Below are 18808 nucleotides of genomic sequence, written 5' to 3'. Positions count from 1 at the left end.
AAGTGACGGAGGTGTGGGAGTGAAAAGGGAGGTTGGCCAGGGCAGCAGATTGACTTGAGCTGGCACTATCTCCCCAAATGCATCTCAGAACACCTCAAAAACTGTAAGCTATCTGGTGGAGAGGGAGTAGATACTGTGTTCTTCCTCCCTCCATCAATAAATCAAATTGAAATGAGTTACTCTTACCCTATGACAATCCTCGTAATTAAGAATGTAATGCACACTACTATACTACTTTATCTGAACGATTCTTGACTCAGTATGCAGCGTTGCAGCCATGCTGGTCCCAGAATATTACAGAGACAAGGTGGGTGAGGTAATATTTTATCAGACAAACTTCTGTTAGTGAGAGAGACAAGCTTTCAAACTTACACAAAATTGAAGAAGAGTGCTATGTCAGCTAAAAAACACTTCTCTCTCCGATCCACAGAAATAGGTCCAATACAAGGTATTGCCGCAACCACCTTGTCTCTTGAAACAGTCTAGGGAAAACATTTCACTGTATCAGACAAACTGGCTATAAATCTAATCACCTTTCATCGGTTCTTCAAAATACTGCATGATATGTTCACTAATTCTCATAGATATTGGGGATTAAACAAGGTTTGTTTCCTTACTCTATTTTGCAGGGCTGGATGAAAAGTAAGAGGCATGATTCTAAGTGGTTTGCGGTCATGCCAAAATGAAACAATGAGAGCGCAAGCCTCTCTTCAGACACAAATATGTTTAATAATAGGAACTCGATAGGAGACAGAGAAAGTACTGATCCTAGGATGTGATTCCATATTCCCTGCAAAAACTTTTGGGAACATCTCCAAGTTGTCTCCAACATCATCGTAACACACACAACCAAGACAGAAGATCAAACCATGATTTTGGAAATTGTAACTTATTTCATTTAAGTTAACACACAAAGTGTTCTGCTCATTCCAAGGCCCAATCCACATAATATACTTAAACACACTAATTAGTCCAATGGCACTCCTCATAGTAACAAGTCCTATGACCAACCGTAAATTTTGTAAAATCAAAACTCATTTTTTAACCTTGTTAACACTTTTTACATTACATTAAAAATGTAATTTAGCCTAGGCAGGAACCTACATTAAAAAGAAGTCAAACAAGTTATAGGTGTTTTCCCTGCCAAGCCATGTTATCATTTGGTTTGATCACCAACCATACAGAACAAATTGCTAAATACAGCCATAAGCCACATGTAGACTAGACAATAAGACACAGGGATAAAGATCCAGTTCCCTAAGGGAAGCCTTATTGAAGCTAAAATGTTTTGAGCAATATGAAACACAACCAAATCTTTCAAATCAAAAAGAAGAGGAGAAAGCAGTCAGATTTCTCACCGTTTACTGGATACCTCGAGTTGCCATTATCAGATCAATCTCATAGCGAAATCTTTTGGTCTGAACAGTCTGAACTACACCCTTCACATATTGTGAAATCCAGAATTTGAACAGTACTCAAATTATTGGTTGGAAAAGTTAGGCCTTATGTACAACAACCCAGTCACTGCATAGAACATTGTGATCCAAAAGTACATGATATGAACCTGAACAGCACTGAAAAACACAACATAACACTACTGTCACCAACTGGAAGCGTAGTATTTATAGGTGTGTCCACCAGAAGCAAACCAAAGCTACTCAGAGCATAGATATATTTTTAAAAGACACTGGCTGTATCCTAGTGGCCAAACAAAGCCTTCACAGTCCCAGAACTGGAAGCATGGGATCCCTCTGTTTGATGGGATAGCTATAACTGTTCTACTACTGTTGTAAAAAGCAACTGAAACATCCTCTAATCGAATATGTGCCTGCATCTCTTTCAAATGACAGTGTTGTCAGTCAACATTAGACTGAATAGCAGATCACAAAACAGTACCTGTTGAGCAACCCACCTCTACAAGATTGAGGCAGTGGAAGGAAGGGGCTCACTTATGCTTATATTTTAACTGATCTCTCTTCTACAACCATTTACAAGTATCATGGGTAACATGATTATCCAGAAAAAAGTTAATGCTGATACTTGCAATTAAATGCTGCAGTCATACTTTCTACTAAAATGTATCCAAATCAGTTTTTGAAAGTTAGGTTTTACAAGAATGAAGGAACTTTTCCATTTTTTAAAAAATTTTATTCTCATCAACAGTGAGCAGCCCAGACTAATTAAACAAAGGGAAGGAGTACTTGTGGCACCTTAGAGACTAACCAATTTATTTGAGCATGAGCTTTCGTGAGCTACAGCTCACTTCATCGGATGCATCCGATGAAGTGAGCTGTAGCTCACGAAAGCTCATGCTCAAATAAATTGGTTAGTCTCTAAGGTGCCACAAGTACTCCTTTTCTTTTTGCGAATACAGACTAACACGGCTATTACTCTGAAACCTAAACAAAGGGTGTACGCTATCTTTGTTTAATTAAGGGGACTTCTATTTGTACCAATGAGATTATTCTAAAAAGAGTGAGCACAGAACATAATCCCAAATCTTCTGTCTCTCTTTTAGATACTATTTGGAATATATATTAAAGATGAATTGCAAAGCAAAAATGACATTTTTGCTGTGTGTACATGACATCTCAACTAACTGGTGTGAGGAGACTTTTAGTACAGGAATAAGTTTTCAACTTCTCTTTTTAAAGTAGCTTTCCTCCAAAATCTTTCTGGTACTTCCTGATTCACTGGAGACATCTCAGAATGTATGCCACGCAGCAGTCTCACTGCAGTCAGTGCAGTGGCGGTCCACAGTGGTACATTCTGGACCAGGAGGATTTATACACCATTGTGACGGCCTTCAAGGAAGAATTAAGATAGCCAGAGTAGATTAAAATAATCAAAAACACTGAAGACTTATTTCATGTCAAGACATATTTCAAGACTTATTTCAGCCTAGACAGACAGATCAGCATAACGATCTCTGCTTAGATTAATTTTGTCAGTTCACTGTTAAAACATTTGGGTATCCATGAAGAACACAGGATCTGTACAGCTGATATTTTGGAAGAATGATGGCATACTGGGTAAAATTTTCACAACACATCTAAATCTTTTTAAACCACAATTTCCTTGCAATGGACTTAGGCTCTTATGTCCCTTAGGTACTTCTGAAAATTGTACCCAATGTCACAATGTTTTTGTGACTTCAGGACATAAAAACATAGGAAATTTTGGAGAAAGGAAATGACAGATGGTTCACTATGCCTGAATTTATTTAACTTAGTCTTCTTCCACCTCTTCTTATTTCTTTTTATCATCTACTTCAATTGCACCACCAAAAAGTTTCTGAGTTCAGATCTGGTTTGGATTCTAATCTGAAATCATCAGTGCTATTAGATAGGCATTACTGGACTGGAAATACCATGAGAAACAAGGATTGTCTCATTTCATACTTCCTGCTTCTGGTTACACTTGTTAAAACATAACCCTGATATTTTAGTACTTGTATACGGATTGGAACTTTGAAATACAGGTGCATGTGAAAAATAATGAGAAAAACAGTACACCACTCATAGGCAGCTATGAACCTGAAAAAACAATATTAAGTTTGGATTCATATCAGAGGCAAAAGAGGCATCTTTTCATTCATCCTTCATGTCAGTTCTCTCCATTTAGAAGTCTGCTGAACTTATTTGTACCAACTGTACAGGTCTGAAAATTTGATGTCTGAGAAGTCAACACACAGAGATAGATTTGTCTTCTTCCTGGTCTGTTACAAAAAATTGCCAAACTAATTATAAGTCTGAAAAACAGAAGATAACTGCCATCTAGTTATGCCTACTCTGCAGCTCAACCTCCCCTTTTATATTGCAATGAGATACAAGCTGTCAACGCCTGTTGTACCTCAATTAGCTTTCTTATACATTTCCTCCAAAAAAAAAAAAAATGATAGAATCTGGGTATACGTTATAGCAGCACAAGAAAACAATGGGTAAGTTTCACCAAATTACTGGAAACTGAGCAAGTTCAATTTATGCACAAAAACTGAAACCACAGGATTGTCTTATCGGTAGGAGTAATGCACACATTTTATGGGATGGACAGATCCCAGGACGTGAAAATTGCTGAGTGCAAATTATTTATTCCAGTCCTACTGAAGTCAATGGCAAAATTCATTCACTTCAACGGGACAAGAATTTGTGTCAATGTGTCACTTAAAAAATAATAAGTTATTTCACTAACACAGTCATGATTCATAAAACAACATAATTGGGAGGAAAATATCACAATTGCATTTTTTTTTATAGATTTATACGAAGATGTGTACCCACACACATCCCTGGCAAAGGGTTGCATTACTGTTATACATAATGGTTTCCCCCTGTTTTCCCCACACAATATAGTGGGACTGATCCATCACCTTCAAACTGAATGGGAGTTTTCCAATTGATTTTAATGGGATTAGGATCAAGCATAGTGTCACTTTCTGATCAACTCAGTGAGACTCTGGTCCAAATGATCGCAACCACTTCAGAGTAATTCCTGTTTCAACAGCAGTCCATCACGGCTAACAAAGCTTAGGGTAGTTATAACAATATTTCTCATACGTAGCTTTCATTTCATGGTTTCTAGGAGCTTGAGCCATTTGCAACCCTGTAGCAAAATGGTAACATTCTATTTTCCAAATTACTACACAATGGCCAAGATTTTCAAAAGTGACTAGCAATTTGGGGTCCTTGACTTGAGGCAGCTTACAAAGGGTCTGATTTTTCACTTTCAGAGGATGGTTCAGCACTTCTTGAAAATTAGGCTCCTTTTAGGTGTCTCAGACTGAGCATCCAAAAGTCAGTAGCCATCTCTGAAAACCTTAGTCAAAATATTTAGTGCCTATGCACAGAGACCATGACCCTGTACTTTTATGCAGTGATATGGGAAATAACCCACACAACACTGTATTTTATTCCCACCAAGTCTCCCTAGCTCTTTCTGTTTTCTTTGATTTGTCTAGTTCATGAAAGGCAGAGACAGCAGTATTATTACTTCCTTACAACAGGAGGCAATCAATGAAAACTTTCTCTGTTGATGGTTGAAAATTTGCCAGGCAAATGATAATTATATGAATGTGCACCGCTCATAGGAAAGTGCTTTATTATTAAGAGATGCTATTCTCCTTCCAAACACTCAAGGGAGCTGTGAGACCACAGTTCATTTTTCAATGCAAGAAGTGGATACCATTGTAATAGTTTGCCCCTTTTTTTTGTTTGTTTTTTTAAGTTGTGTGATTGTAAATCAAGAAAAGTCCCACTCTACGATATTAAATACCAGGTGATCTATGGGGTGAAACACTGGAAAGAAAGTTTGGGTAGCATTTATTTGTACGGGTACTATTCCCATTTTAACAACACAGATATAGATGGCAAATAAAAAGGTTTAAGATCACCTGAAGGAAAGTTTGTATAGATCTACATTTGCAACCGTAATATCGCATTGTGGAACATATACATTCTCTTCAGTGTACCGAAAACAATAGATCTGGGGCTCCTGTTACTATACAACAGAGAACCATTAAGCTGTATACCGTGGTTATCTTAAACTGTAAATGCTATCAGTGAAGAAAGGAGAATATGTACTAACAAAGTTTGAAAAAAAGGTGATATTATATTGACTAATAGCGTTGTGGCTCAGACCTTCCCTTTACAACTCAAACAAATTAAAGATCAGATTTTTCCCCTTCCTTTCCACTTGCTTGACAGATTAGCAGGGACTGGTACCTAGTTAAATCAAACAAGCGAGCAGTTAAAACAAAAAAACCCTGCACCACCTGTCATAGTAACTTGGACAGGTACGTAATAGGGGCAAACTAGCCACTGCTCATGCTGCTACCGCTACACTTCATTGTTAGCACGCTCGCTCAATCAGAGCTCACATGGAAATGTCTCTTCAAGCTGGGATTTACACTTCCAGCTCAAAGTGTAGACATGTCCTAAACAGAGATGGGGTTGGCAAACAAAGTTCACACATGGATACAAACTTTTCAAAAGTGTCAAGATCCAGTGGTTCAGGCTTCCCTCTCTGCTTTATAAGCTCAATCACCTCATATAATATCTGTAAACACACAGGAGTAATCTAATCTTGTTTCAGCTAAATTCCCTAATATACTGTTTACTGGAGTATTTTCTTTTCCAAATCCCTTCATGTTGGTCGTTCCTGAGTAATTTCATCTAGATATCTAATTCACATATCTAAGGAACACCTCATATTCCCTGCCATGATAGGGCAAAAGAGACAAGAACGTATCATGCAAGTAGGTGTCAATGGCATGACGGAAACCAACATATAAGCTCACAAATGTACCTTTAACCCCTCCTGTTCACAGACACATACACTGAAATGATATGAACACAGTGGCATAAACAAAATGTGCCATGGGTTTTATGCCACAGCTGAGACTCAAGCACATTGACTTTTCCATCAGTGCTTTCCAAGAAATATAGCTCCCTTGGGGTAAGAGTGAATGACTGGCTCGGTTGGTGCTTATTTCCATGATTAAACATGCAATCACTAACTCCTAACACAGCTTGCTTAAGATGTCATTAAATGGAAACATGCTCTGTTATTAATGGGGATGCCAAAAAAAAAAAAAAAAAAAGAACAGACCCAGCATACAAATATTTATGCCTTTCGGCTATCTTCCTGTGCTATGGCTTCTGATAAAATGTGTGTGTTAAGATGTATTCTCCCTTTCATACATCTTCTCTGCCAACTGGGACACGATTTAAGATTAGAGTTGTAGTTTCCCTAAACTGGTACCGGGGGAGGGGGGACTTGATTAAACAAACTCCTGGGATTTACATGCCACTGGGTTAAACACATGCTGGATTAGGAGTTTCAGGCAGAGGTTGCACCCAAAGTCACATCATCATATTTGGTCCACTCATTGTCACAAAGAAAAAAAAAGAACCAAACCACTGGTCTCAGTGTTTAACCAGGTTTTGCACCATTAAATTTTCACACAACAGCAGGCTAAACCAGATAACTTAGCATTCTTGACTAACTGAATTTTGGGCTGCAAAATGAAGGATGTAGTAGATAAAGGAATCCATATGGATCAACACTGGAGGAAGCATCTGCACTCGCATGCAAACTCAACTCTGCGAGCATGAATGATGCTGCAGAAGGCTTTAGCCAACCACAGGAGGCAGTTTTCACCATATCAATATGCTTTCAGTCTGACCGTGAAATGCAGAGGACATATGCACGTCTTTCTAAGGTGTCTGCAGCTTGATGATTGATGGCACAGTTATGAGGGTCAGTAAAACTGGATACAGCATTTTGTAATGGTAGAAATGTTTCATAGCTTTTGCACTGCTCTGTTCTGGAATAAACATTATCTGACAGGTTCTAATAGCAGTCTGTGGGAGAGTCCACAAACTAGTTTATATGAATGTAATAAGGCAAGACTGGGGAGGGGGAACAAAAACCAAAAACCAGATAAACCCATTTTTATCCCCTCTTTAAACACACTATCAATCTAGTCCATGTTGATTTCAAGTTACAGGACTGTATTCTGACTTCAAGTACAATATCTTCAGTGGCAATTCTCTGGATTTACACCAATGGAACAGAAAGGCTGATCCCCCAACTTTTACCATACACTGGAATAAACATGGTTCAGCTGACCCAGTCTGATTATGTGTCATACGTGGTAATAAGAATATGCAGCTCTTTACTTAGGTAATTGGTTTTCTGCACATTATAGCTGGCATTTTAGATTCTCATGGCTACAACTGACTTGGGGGCATATACTCAAAGTCAACTGTCATAGCACCACTGAAATCAATTGAGCTATGCCAATTCATGCCAGCTAAGGATCTGCCCCTAAGTCTTAAAGCACCTCTTTGCATACTGCCTTTTAAAACTAGAAGTAGGTTTGTGGACCTGGAGTATTCCACACTGACATTATGGCTTCATTGTGGCAGATGAGATAAACAAGTTCCAAGTCAAAAAGTAATGCTCCCTTTCTTCAAGCAAGACATTTTATAAAAGCAATAAGGTACTGTGTGGCACCTGTTACCACTGTACTAAAGGTGCCAAGAGTATAGGAAGCACTCCGCCTTTGACCTCACGCCTCAACAACACCCCCCTCCCCCCCCACCCCGTTGCCTTTATGGGTTACATGGCCTTTCATCTATTATTGCGCCAATCCAGTGCTTTAAAAGGAGTAAACACAAATAGACATAACATGGACGTATTATTATTAAATGGATTATAGTTCAAGATGCATCAGCTACATAAATCTGGCTGTCTCCACATACAACAGTAAGCACATACCTATGAGGAGGCCAGATATTTGCCTACAAAACCACTGGCAAGGCCTAAGTCATTTTTAGTAGTTCTCAAGCAAAACTATCACACATTTTCTACTGGAAGAAAGAACCTATATAATTACAGCTCTATCAAATGACCAAGTTTCAGAGCAGAATCCAAATGTACAGAAGTCAAGAATCTCATCGACTTCAATGAGTTTGAAACTCAGGTCACATACAGATGTAAAAACAGCACTTTGCAAGTATTTATAATATTATCTCCATACAAATTTTGTCATTTCTGCCACCAAATATTGTGCGGGGTGAGAATAGGAGGGCATGAGAGCAGGGGTTGTTGGGTACTTTTGGCTGTAAAATTTTTGAAGTGTCATAAGCAAAAGCTGCCAATTTTAAAGTTATGACAGGGGAAAGGAATGTACCCCAAGTTGGCAGGAAAAAAGCTCCTCTCCCTCTCCCCCAGGTATTAAGTTTAACACTACTGACTACAGTAGGCACAAAATGGCGTTTAAAATCATATTAAGTACTAAACGTGTTAGCTAACAAATGGTAAACACACCTCATTTTCCTCATCTAAGATTCATCCTTTGAATGAAATGAAACTTCGCTATAAACTGAGTGAAGTTCCACTATAAGAAGAGTGAAAGTCAACTGAAATGCACTGATACAATCTGGGACTTTCACTCCACTTTAAAAAGAAAAGGAGTACTTGTGGCACCTTAGAGACTAACCAAGGTGCCACAAGTACTCCTTTTCTTTTTGCGAATACAGACTAACATGGCTATTACTCTGAAAGTCCACTTTAAGAGGACTTTTATTATAGTTGGCTTCCACTACATATAACTGGCAGAGTCTTGACCATAATGGAAATTAATACTTCAATGAATGGCATGTTTAAGAAGTGGAGAACTGTACCAACACATGGCTCCAAATAGGCTACAGTTACTTTTCTCTTTACAAATGTTTAATCAAAAGACACCTGGGTGAGTCAATGTCTGGTTATTTAATTGTTAAGTACTGGTGTGGCCAGAGTCCCCTGGTGGAGCTGTGGCACACAATTTTATAATGTCTTTTTTCTCAGCATGCAGACATCATTCAGTTCTTGAAGAAATGCCTGCATTGTTGGTTTTCTGAAGCAAATTGCTTTGGGAAGTTGTGGCAAGCAGCAAAAGAGTTTGCTCTCTGTCTTAATCTCTCTAATCAGAGTGGACTCTCGAGGCAAAGTTGCTCCCTGGGACTGGGGCATTGGAGTTTGAGCTGAGATTCCTGAAACAGATTATTGCCTCCATGCTGTTTGTGAGCGCCTCCATTCAAGGACCGGTACATATAGTGTAAAAAAACCAAATTCCATTAAGAATATCTGAAGACTCCATGTCACTGATTTCTCCTTTAATAGGACATTGACTTGGAAGGCCCTGCCATCTGTTACCAGGCCGGCAACAATAATTAAGCACTTTGAGAGCAGAAAACAAGTTGTACATTGATTTACAAGTAACAATAAAAGGACTCCTGTACAAGAGATCTAGGGGGTTTACATTTACTTAATCCTGCAACAGCATAATGCACCCAGCAGGATTAAATACAAACATTCCAAAGGAACAAAATCAATGTAACTCACCTCAGCCACTGAACCATCGACAAAAGCTGTTTTCTACCGTCACTGTCTCTCCGAACAGGCCCTCAACCTTCCCCCAAATCCCTCTGGAGTAAGTGGCTTATGCAGAATGCCAGCATGATGACCAGATTTGGACTGTTTTAGATCAACATGGGAGGAGCAAATTCCCGACAAAGTTTGAGATTAACACACAGCATCGAATGTCATTGGGTACAACACTAATCTTCTTAAACCATGTAATGGGTTTCTCTGAATTTCAGGTAAATAAAATAAAATAAAATAAAATAAAATAAAATAATCACAGTACAACAAATCAAGCATGTCTGGCCAGATGCCCTTTACATGTAATTTGAGCCATTTATCCTATTAATTATCTTAATCTGCATTAAAATTGTCAAAAAGCCCCAATTCTGTATCTTTCAGGGAAACAATATTTTATAGAAAAAGTCCAAGAACAGCCAATCTACATACATCATTAAAAATGCCATTTTTATTATATGCTATAATGTTAAGCACTTTGAAGGTGATGTGGTGAGGGATTTCTAAATCTCACCAACCTCGTGGCTCCCTGGTAGGTAAAATTTTGATAGAAGACTACCTTTCAGAAAGGCCACATGGCTTTGGCTCTTGATGACCACTCAGAAATATCTGCTTTACGGGACTGAATAGCTGCATATGCTCTCCATCTTTCATTGCTCTTTATACGCTGGATTGGAAAACTTTAGGAAGGGTTTATCATGGCAATGCAATGGTGATCTGCAATATAATTTTAAAATTAGAGTTATTCATTGTAGGTTAATTTATTTTTTCGAATAAAGCCAAATCAGTGACCAAAATATATGCCTCCTAGCCCGGGGGTAGGGAATGAACCCAGATAGCAGACCTCTACAATCATTATTCTAGTCTATGGTCTGGAATATAGTGGCTTATGCACCTGTACGTTATTTGTGCAGGGCAATAGGACTCCACCTAAATATGGAACTTTTAGTCCTTTCTCCCAATACTGCCCTTCTTGCCAGCGTGCTGCAGCGAATGTGTCCACCATAGTATTTTACAGTTAAAATTACTATTAAAATAACTGAATTGCTAGATAAAATCCACCCCACCACACACACTATCAAGTGTATGTAGAGGAAAAATAATGACCAACTCACCAAGCATATTTAAAAGGGTTCTTTAGGCTTGTTTTCTAGGATTGGACACATTATTAATTATTTTCATGCTTGTAAGTTGTACTGACTGGTCATTTAGGTCCTATCCCAACACTCACTGAACTCAGGGGAAAGGCACCCATTGATTTCAATGGGCTTTTGGATCTGTGCTACATCTTTAAATCGCCTTGGAGACACTTAATATAGGCCAAGAAAGATTTTAAGGCTTGACTGGAAGCAAGACTCCCATGATGCTCTGCTACCAAGACACCTGAACCTTCAGCATATTTTTTTTAAAGTTCTGTTACAGAATTTTTTTGCAATCTTAACCGCAAAACATGAAGACGGCTGTTACAGTTATTTTACCACATTAACCGCAAAATTTGTCAGGAAATAAGGAGAGATAAGGAAAAGTGCAAAAAAGGAGGAAACAGTTAAGGGTTAGAATGATAAACAAGGAGAACAACAAAGGGTACAATTACACTAAAAGATCACAAGGAAATGAGATCATCTGCAGGCTGGACACAGACTGTCAGAGAACTGCAGGGAAGATCTTCCACAGCTGTTGGTAACTGTAGGCCTCTCTATGTATGTGCTGTCTTTACTAACTGATAATCAGCAAATAAAATCAAACTGACTTAACGAAGGTTTATTATTAAACTTATCCAGACTTGAGAGAATCCCTCTCACTAAACATATAATCGCCTTTAACATTTCTATTAATGGTCAATCATCAATTAATTGGCTATGGATTGACAAATGATTACTTATTAATTATCAAAACATGATTAAGACCAAAATTTTCAAATGTGGGTTACCTTTGTAACTGTAAACACCTTGAGCGTTCAGCATTTTTGATCCTTTGATCTCAACCTTTAGGGTCTTATTTTTGAGGTATTTGTCCAAGGTTGACAAGATTAGTGAACACTTAAAATTTCAGCCTTTTATTTTTCAAATGCCATCTTAAATGCCAGAAGCAGAGGGCACTTGCCTGGAAAAGTTTCCTATTCATCACAGATATTTCAAGCGTGGCTTTTATCAAAGAGGCTGATATCTCTGATTGTAAATACAGTAGCATGGTAAAACCAAAATCCTTTCCGGGTTTGGACCACCAGGCTGTGTATTTGATTCTGGGATATTTTAACAATATTAAAACCAGGTATAGAACAGCTGCTGCACAGCAAATTTTAAAATCAATATTATTTTCTAGATTTTGCCTTTCATTCAACAAATGTTACCCTGGAAATGTTCCACTATATGTAATCACCCATCTACCAAAGATTTAGCAGCATGCTGAATAGGTTAAACATTGCATTTCTTTCATGAAGTTATAGATTTAGTACATATACACACAAATGCATCTATATAAATGAAATTCGTACCTACCCATATTTTAAAGACAGCGTATTCAATATTGCCTGATTACAAGAAACAAAGATTTATTAAACTGGTGCCTGAAGCTGTGGTCAGGTTTCATTTAAAGGGAGTTGGAGAATAGCTAAATCTTTTAAAATGTGTAGGACACAATGTTTTCTAACAACAATTAATTTACACTTCACAGTTGATAAATAAAACTGTCAAGTGCTTTATAGATGATCAATCAATACCCAGCGCCATGCCTGATATACTAAGAAACAAAGGACAAGACTAAAAATTAATATTTCTAGTATTGAAATTCAGTTTGACAATTTACATTACTATACTTAAATGTCATGTGTGGGATTATGCACATTCATAAGTGAAAACAGTTGTTCGAGAACATTAATTTATCTAGGAATTTCTACCCAAAGAAATACACTAGGAATATAAACAAACAGATTTTGATCTGTAATCTTTGTTAGATACAATTAAGAAATATTTAATGCAAGTGTTAATACATTACAATGTGTGACAAAGTATGTATTTTTATATATATATATATATAAACACAAATATAAAATACATAATACATGATATAATACACTATTGTGTATGTGTAGATATTAGTATGGATTTTCTATATATACACTCGTAATACATAAATATAATATATAAAACAGTGGTGTTTAGAAATGGTGTATGACAGTCATATTCACCTAACAAACATTCTCTACACTTAAGCCAATAAACACCCCCCTCAAAACAAAACAAAACCCACAAACACAAGGTTAAAAATAATGCAGACAGAAGTCCAGCATCAGAGTAGGGCCTATCCAGTTCCCTGCCTTCTGGGAAAGTGTCAGACGTGCAAAAAAGGTCATGACCCTCAGAAACAGAGTACAGGTTCTTGAGATGATGGTGGCTGAACTGAAGGAGCTAAGGAAGATAGGGAGGTACACAGATGAGATTTCCTGAGACACAGCAGAGCGGTCCCAATCCCCAGTCTGACAGCTGCTGTGCTACTTATGAGGATCAAAGGGGAAAGGGAATATCAAGCTGGAACAGAGGGGAAAAAAATCCAACAGTTGGGACCCAAGTTCCAGATGATGTCATGGTATCCTCTCACACTGAGAATACTCCTCCAGGGAAGGGGACCCCTGTTATTAGGAAGAAAGATTATAGTCATGGGGGATTTGCTAATTAGAAAGAGATATTTGAGTTTGCGATAACTGAGAGAACTGGATGGTGAATTGCCTGCTGAGTGTCAAGACTGTGGATGGCTCAAGACATCTAAAGAGGCTTATGTACAAAGCTGGGGGCAGTGGTTGTGGTACACATAGATACTAATGACTTAGGGAAAAGGAGAAAGGTCCTGAAGGCCAAATTTATGCTGCTAGTTCAGAGTTTAAAGTCCAGGACCTCCATGGTTGCATTCTCTGAAATGGTTCCAGTTCCATGCGCAGGGCCAGTTAGACAGGCAAAAATGCAGGGTCTCAATGCGTGGATGAGATACTGATGTTGGGAGGAGGAATTTAGGTTTATTAGGAATTGGGGAACATTTTAGGAAAGGGGGAGCCTATACAAGAAGTGATGAGCTCCATCTAAACCAAAACAGAATCCGATTGCTGGCATGTCAAATTTAAAAAGTCGTAGAGGAGTTTTTAAGCCAAGGGCTGGGAGAAAGCCGACAGGTACAGAGGAGCACACGGTTCAGACAGACGGGGAGGATTTATTAAAGGGGATACTTATATCCCAGTAAAGAGAAGATGATAGAAAGTGATAAAGTACAGTTAGGAACTGAAGAGAAACAGTCAAACGAAAAAGAGATCCATTCAATTACATCTCATGAAGGCAGACAACTAAATATTGAAAATTTTTATAAGTGCTTTTATATAATGCAAGCAGACTAAATACTAAGATGAGTGAACTTCAGGGCCTGGTATTAAATGGGGATATTGATATGATAGATATCACAGAAATTTGGTGGAATGACGATAATCATTGAGGCATGGTAATACAGAATAGATTGCACTGGGAGGGAGGAAGCATTGTATGTGAAAGAAAGAAGAGTCAAATGTAGTAAAAATCTTAAATGAATCAAATGGAACCATAGAATCTCTATGGATAGAAATTCCATGGCTGAATAATAAGAGCATAGTAGTAGAAATATACTACCAACTACCTGACCAGGATGGTGACTGTGACTGTGAAATGGTCAGTAGATCAGAGAAGCTATAAAAAAGCAGAAAACCCAATAACGATGGGGGATTTCAACTATCCCCATATTGACTGGGAGCATGACACCTCAGGATGGGAGTCAGAAATTAAATTTCTAGACACCACTAATGACTGCTTCTTGGTGCAGCTAGTCCTGTAACCCTACAAGGGGAGAGGTAATTTTTGATTTAGTCCTAAGTGGCACACAGGATCTGGTTCAAGATGCAAATATAGCTGAACCACTCAGTAATAGCAATCATAATGTAATTAAATTTAACATCCTTGTAGGGGAGAAAACAACAAGAAAGCCACTCCACTAGTATTTAACTTCAAAAAGGGGAACTAGACAACGAGGAGGCTAATTAAATGGAGATTAAAAGCAACAGTCACGAGAGTGAAATGCCTGCAAGCTGCATGAAACTTTTTAAAAACACCAGAGCAGAAGCTCAAAAAAAAATAAAAAACCCACTAAGAGGACCAAAAAAATGCCACCAGAGCTAAACAGGGTAAAAGAGGCGGTTAGAAACAAATATTTTAAAAATTGGAGGTCAAATCCTACTGAGGAAAAGAGCATAAACTCTGGCAAGTCAAAAGTAAAAGTATAATTAGGCAGGCCAGAAAAGAATTTGAAGAGTAACTAACAAAAGACAAAAAAAATTGCTGTTAGTTTTTTGTATGTAGCTCAGAAGCAGGAAGCCTACCAAACAATCAGTGGGGCCACTGACAATTGAGGTGCTAAAGGAGCACTCAAGGAAGACAAGGCTGCTGTGGAGAAGCCAAATGAATTCTTTGCATTGGTCTTCACTGAAGAGGAGAGTTTTCCACACCTGACCAATTCTTTTTAAGTGACAAATCTGAGGAACTGTTCCAGATGAAGACATCAGAAGAGGTGGTTTTGGAATAAATTGATCAATTAAACATTAATAAGTCACCAGGACCTGGTGATATTCACCAAGGAGATCTAAAGGAACTCAAATATGACATTGCAGAACTACTAATTGAGGTATGTAACTTATTTAAATCAACCTGTGCTCCAGATGACTGGGGGATAGTTAATGTAACACTGATTTTTTTTAAAAGACTCCAGAGGCAATCCTGGTAATTACAGGCCGGTAAGCCTAACTTCAGTACCAGGCAAATTGATTGAAACTATAGTAAAGAACAGAATTTTCAGATATACAGATGAACATGATTTTCTGCAAGATCAAGGAGGCTTTTGAAGGGAAATCATGCTTCATCAATCTACTAGAATTCTGGGGGGAGGAAGGAAGGGGTGTCAAACAAATGTGGACAACAGTAATCCAGTGGATATAATGTACTTGGACTTTCAGAAAGCCTTTGACGAGGTCCCTCACCAAAGGCTCTTAAAAGTAGCGAGAAGTCATGGGATAAGAAGGAAGGTCCTCTTATGAATCAGTAACTGGTTAAAAGATAGAAAACAAAGGGTAGGAATAAATGGTCAGTCTTCACACTGGAGAGAGGTAAACAGCAGGGTCCCCCAGGGATCTGTACTGGGACTTGCACAGTTCAACATATTCATAAATGATCTGGGAAAAAGGGTAAACAGTGAGGTGGCAAAGTTTTCAGATAACTACTTTGAGTAATTTTGCATTAAGTCCAAAGCTGACTGAATTACAAGAATTACAAATGGATCTCACAAAACTTGGTGATTAGGCAACAAAATGGCAGATAAAATTCAGTGTTGATAAATGCAAAGTAATGCATATTGGAAAACATAATCCCAACTAGACATATAAAATGATGGGTCTAAATTAACTGTTACCACTCAAGAAAGATATTGGAGTCATTGTGGATAGTTCTCTGAAAACATCTGCTCAGACTGCAATGGCAGTCAAAAAAGCTAACAATCCATTAGGAAAGGGATAGATAATAAGATAGAAAATATCATAATGACACTATATAAATCCATGATACACCCACACCTTGAATACTGCATGCAGTTCTGGATGCCCCATCTCAGAAAAGATATATTAGAATTGCAAAAAGGACAGAGAAAGTCAACAAAAATAATTAGGGGTATGGAACAACTTCCATATGAAGAGAGATTCAAAAGACTGTGACTGTTCAGCTTAGAAAGGAGGTGACTAAAGGAGGATATGACAGAGGTCTATAAAATCATGACTGGTATGGAGAAAACGAATAAGAAAGTGTTATTAACCCCTTCACACAACACAAGAACCAGGGATCACCGAATGAAATTAATAGGCAGCAGGTTTAAAAGAAACAAAAAGGAAGCACTTCTTTACATGAATACAGTCAACCTGAAGAACTTTCAGCCAGGTGATGTGAAGGCCAAAACTATAACTGGGTTCAAAAGAGAATGAGATACGTTCATGGAGGATAGGTCCATCAATGACTATTAATCAAGATGGTCAGGGATGCAACTCCATGTCCAGGTGTCCCTAAACCTCTGCCAGAAATTGGGGCTGGACGACAGATTGTCCTGTTCTGTTCATTCCCTCTGAAGCATCGGTCGCCAGCCACTGCCGGGAGACAGGATACTGGACTAGATCAGTGGTTCTTAACCAGGGATCCGGGGCCCCTTGGGGGCCCGTGCACAGGTTTCAGGGGGTCCACCAAGCAGAGCCAGCATTAGACTTGCTGGGGCTCAGGGCAGAAAGCCCCACCGTACGGGGCTGAAGCTTGAGCAACTTAGCTTTGCAGGGCCCTTGGAGGTATGGAGCCATGGGCAATTGCCCTGCTTGCTACCCACTAACGCTGGCCCTGACTTTTATATGCAGAAAAACAGTTATTGTAGCACAGGTGGACAGTGGAGTTTTTATAGCATGTTAGATGGGGGGGAAAGGGGACGGGCTCAAAAAGAAAAAGGTTGAGAACCCCTAGGCTAGATAGACCATTGATCTGACCCAGTATGGATGGCCTTATATTTATATATTCTATCATGCACGCACGTGTACGTGAGACTACATCCAGCAGACTGGACAACATTTTACGCTGAAATTTTCCAATCCTAACCACACTCTTTAAAGGACACTTCATATTTTGTACAGGCTCTGCTCTAGTGTTGTAAATATTTTGCAAGATGTTCATTTCTAATATGATCAGGAACTATCTGTGAGGTTCTTAATGATTTTTTAGATAGAAGTATATATAATATGGGGTTATTATAACTTTGAGCCTTTTTTTTATTGTAAGAGCTGAATAAGATTTTTTTCTTCAAACATTAAGGCCAGCTCCATAACAGACATTCACTGTCTTTTACCAAAATGCTCATCAGTATATCGGAAATTAAGGTATTGAAACCTGCTGAGAGCAAAAGAAATAAAAGCAAAAGCATCTCATTTCATATCAATTCATGTGTTTTTTTTAAAAAGTGTAGTGTCCAATTTACAGGCAAAAGAAAATAATTGCTAACAAAATTATACTAAGGTATTTACTGTCTGTTAAGTAAAAAGTGTGTATATGCATCACTCTTCTCTGATGGACAGAACACAACTACTCAATTGTGTCATCTGCCCCATATTGCTAACAGATAAAGGAGAGTCTCCTCTAGTTCAAGTGATAGGTATCTAGACTTTTGGAAAAGAAGAATGATTTCTCTGTCTACAGTTACCATAAAGGTGTGTGTGGTCCCAGGCTGTAGCACACTGACAACTGTGAAGTTCCTAGAAGGTCACAAATGTATTTATTTTATTTACATGCTGGTGCTAACACAGGAAGTTCAATTGAGGAACAGCAGGATTACAAAGTAGAAGAGAAAAGTACCAAATGAAAATGACAGCCTCTCCCCAGTATGCTTTTCCAAAGTCCAGGGACAGATCAGACCCATAGAATGTCTGAATCCCTAGGCACTTTATCAGCCTTTCTTCACAATGAAATTACTGATGGCCATTCAATGAGTTATTTAAAAGCGAAAGTGAGAATACTGTAAATTCTTACTACAAGTACGTTGATAATGGCTGATAACATTTCTCTGGTTCATGTTTCTTTACTGTACAAGCCACATTACTATCAACATCCTCATATTGGCCTCAGGCACGATATACTGAATTGTATTACATGCATACTGTTCCTTTATAGTGAAGACATTTTTATATCTTCTTTGGAAGACATTTTTATATCTTCTTCTTCTTATATCTTAATCTTTGGAATGCATTACAAGGAGGAGGAGGAGCATGAGGAAAGGACAACCACACATCCTACAGCCTTCA

General features: G+C 38.3%; 1 protein-coding gene across 10 annotated transcripts in view; it reads right to left on the bottom strand.

Annotated features, from left to right (window-relative positions):
• The window catches only part of RET (ret proto-oncogene), a 124679-nt gene that overhangs the window by 66635 nt on the left and 39236 nt on the right, over window positions 1-18808 (bottom strand). The gene's annotated exons all lie outside the window — the stretch shown is intronic.

The sequence above is a fragment of the Chelonia mydas genome, chromosome 7 (assembly GCF_015237465.2).
Source record: "Chelonia mydas isolate rCheMyd1 chromosome 7, rCheMyd1.pri.v2, whole genome shotgun sequence".
Classification (NCBI taxonomy): domain Eukaryota; kingdom Metazoa; phylum Chordata; order Testudines; family Cheloniidae; genus Chelonia; species Chelonia mydas.
The sequence above is the reverse complement of the archived record's forward strand: the minus strand, read 5'-3'. Positions and strand labels throughout refer to the sequence as shown.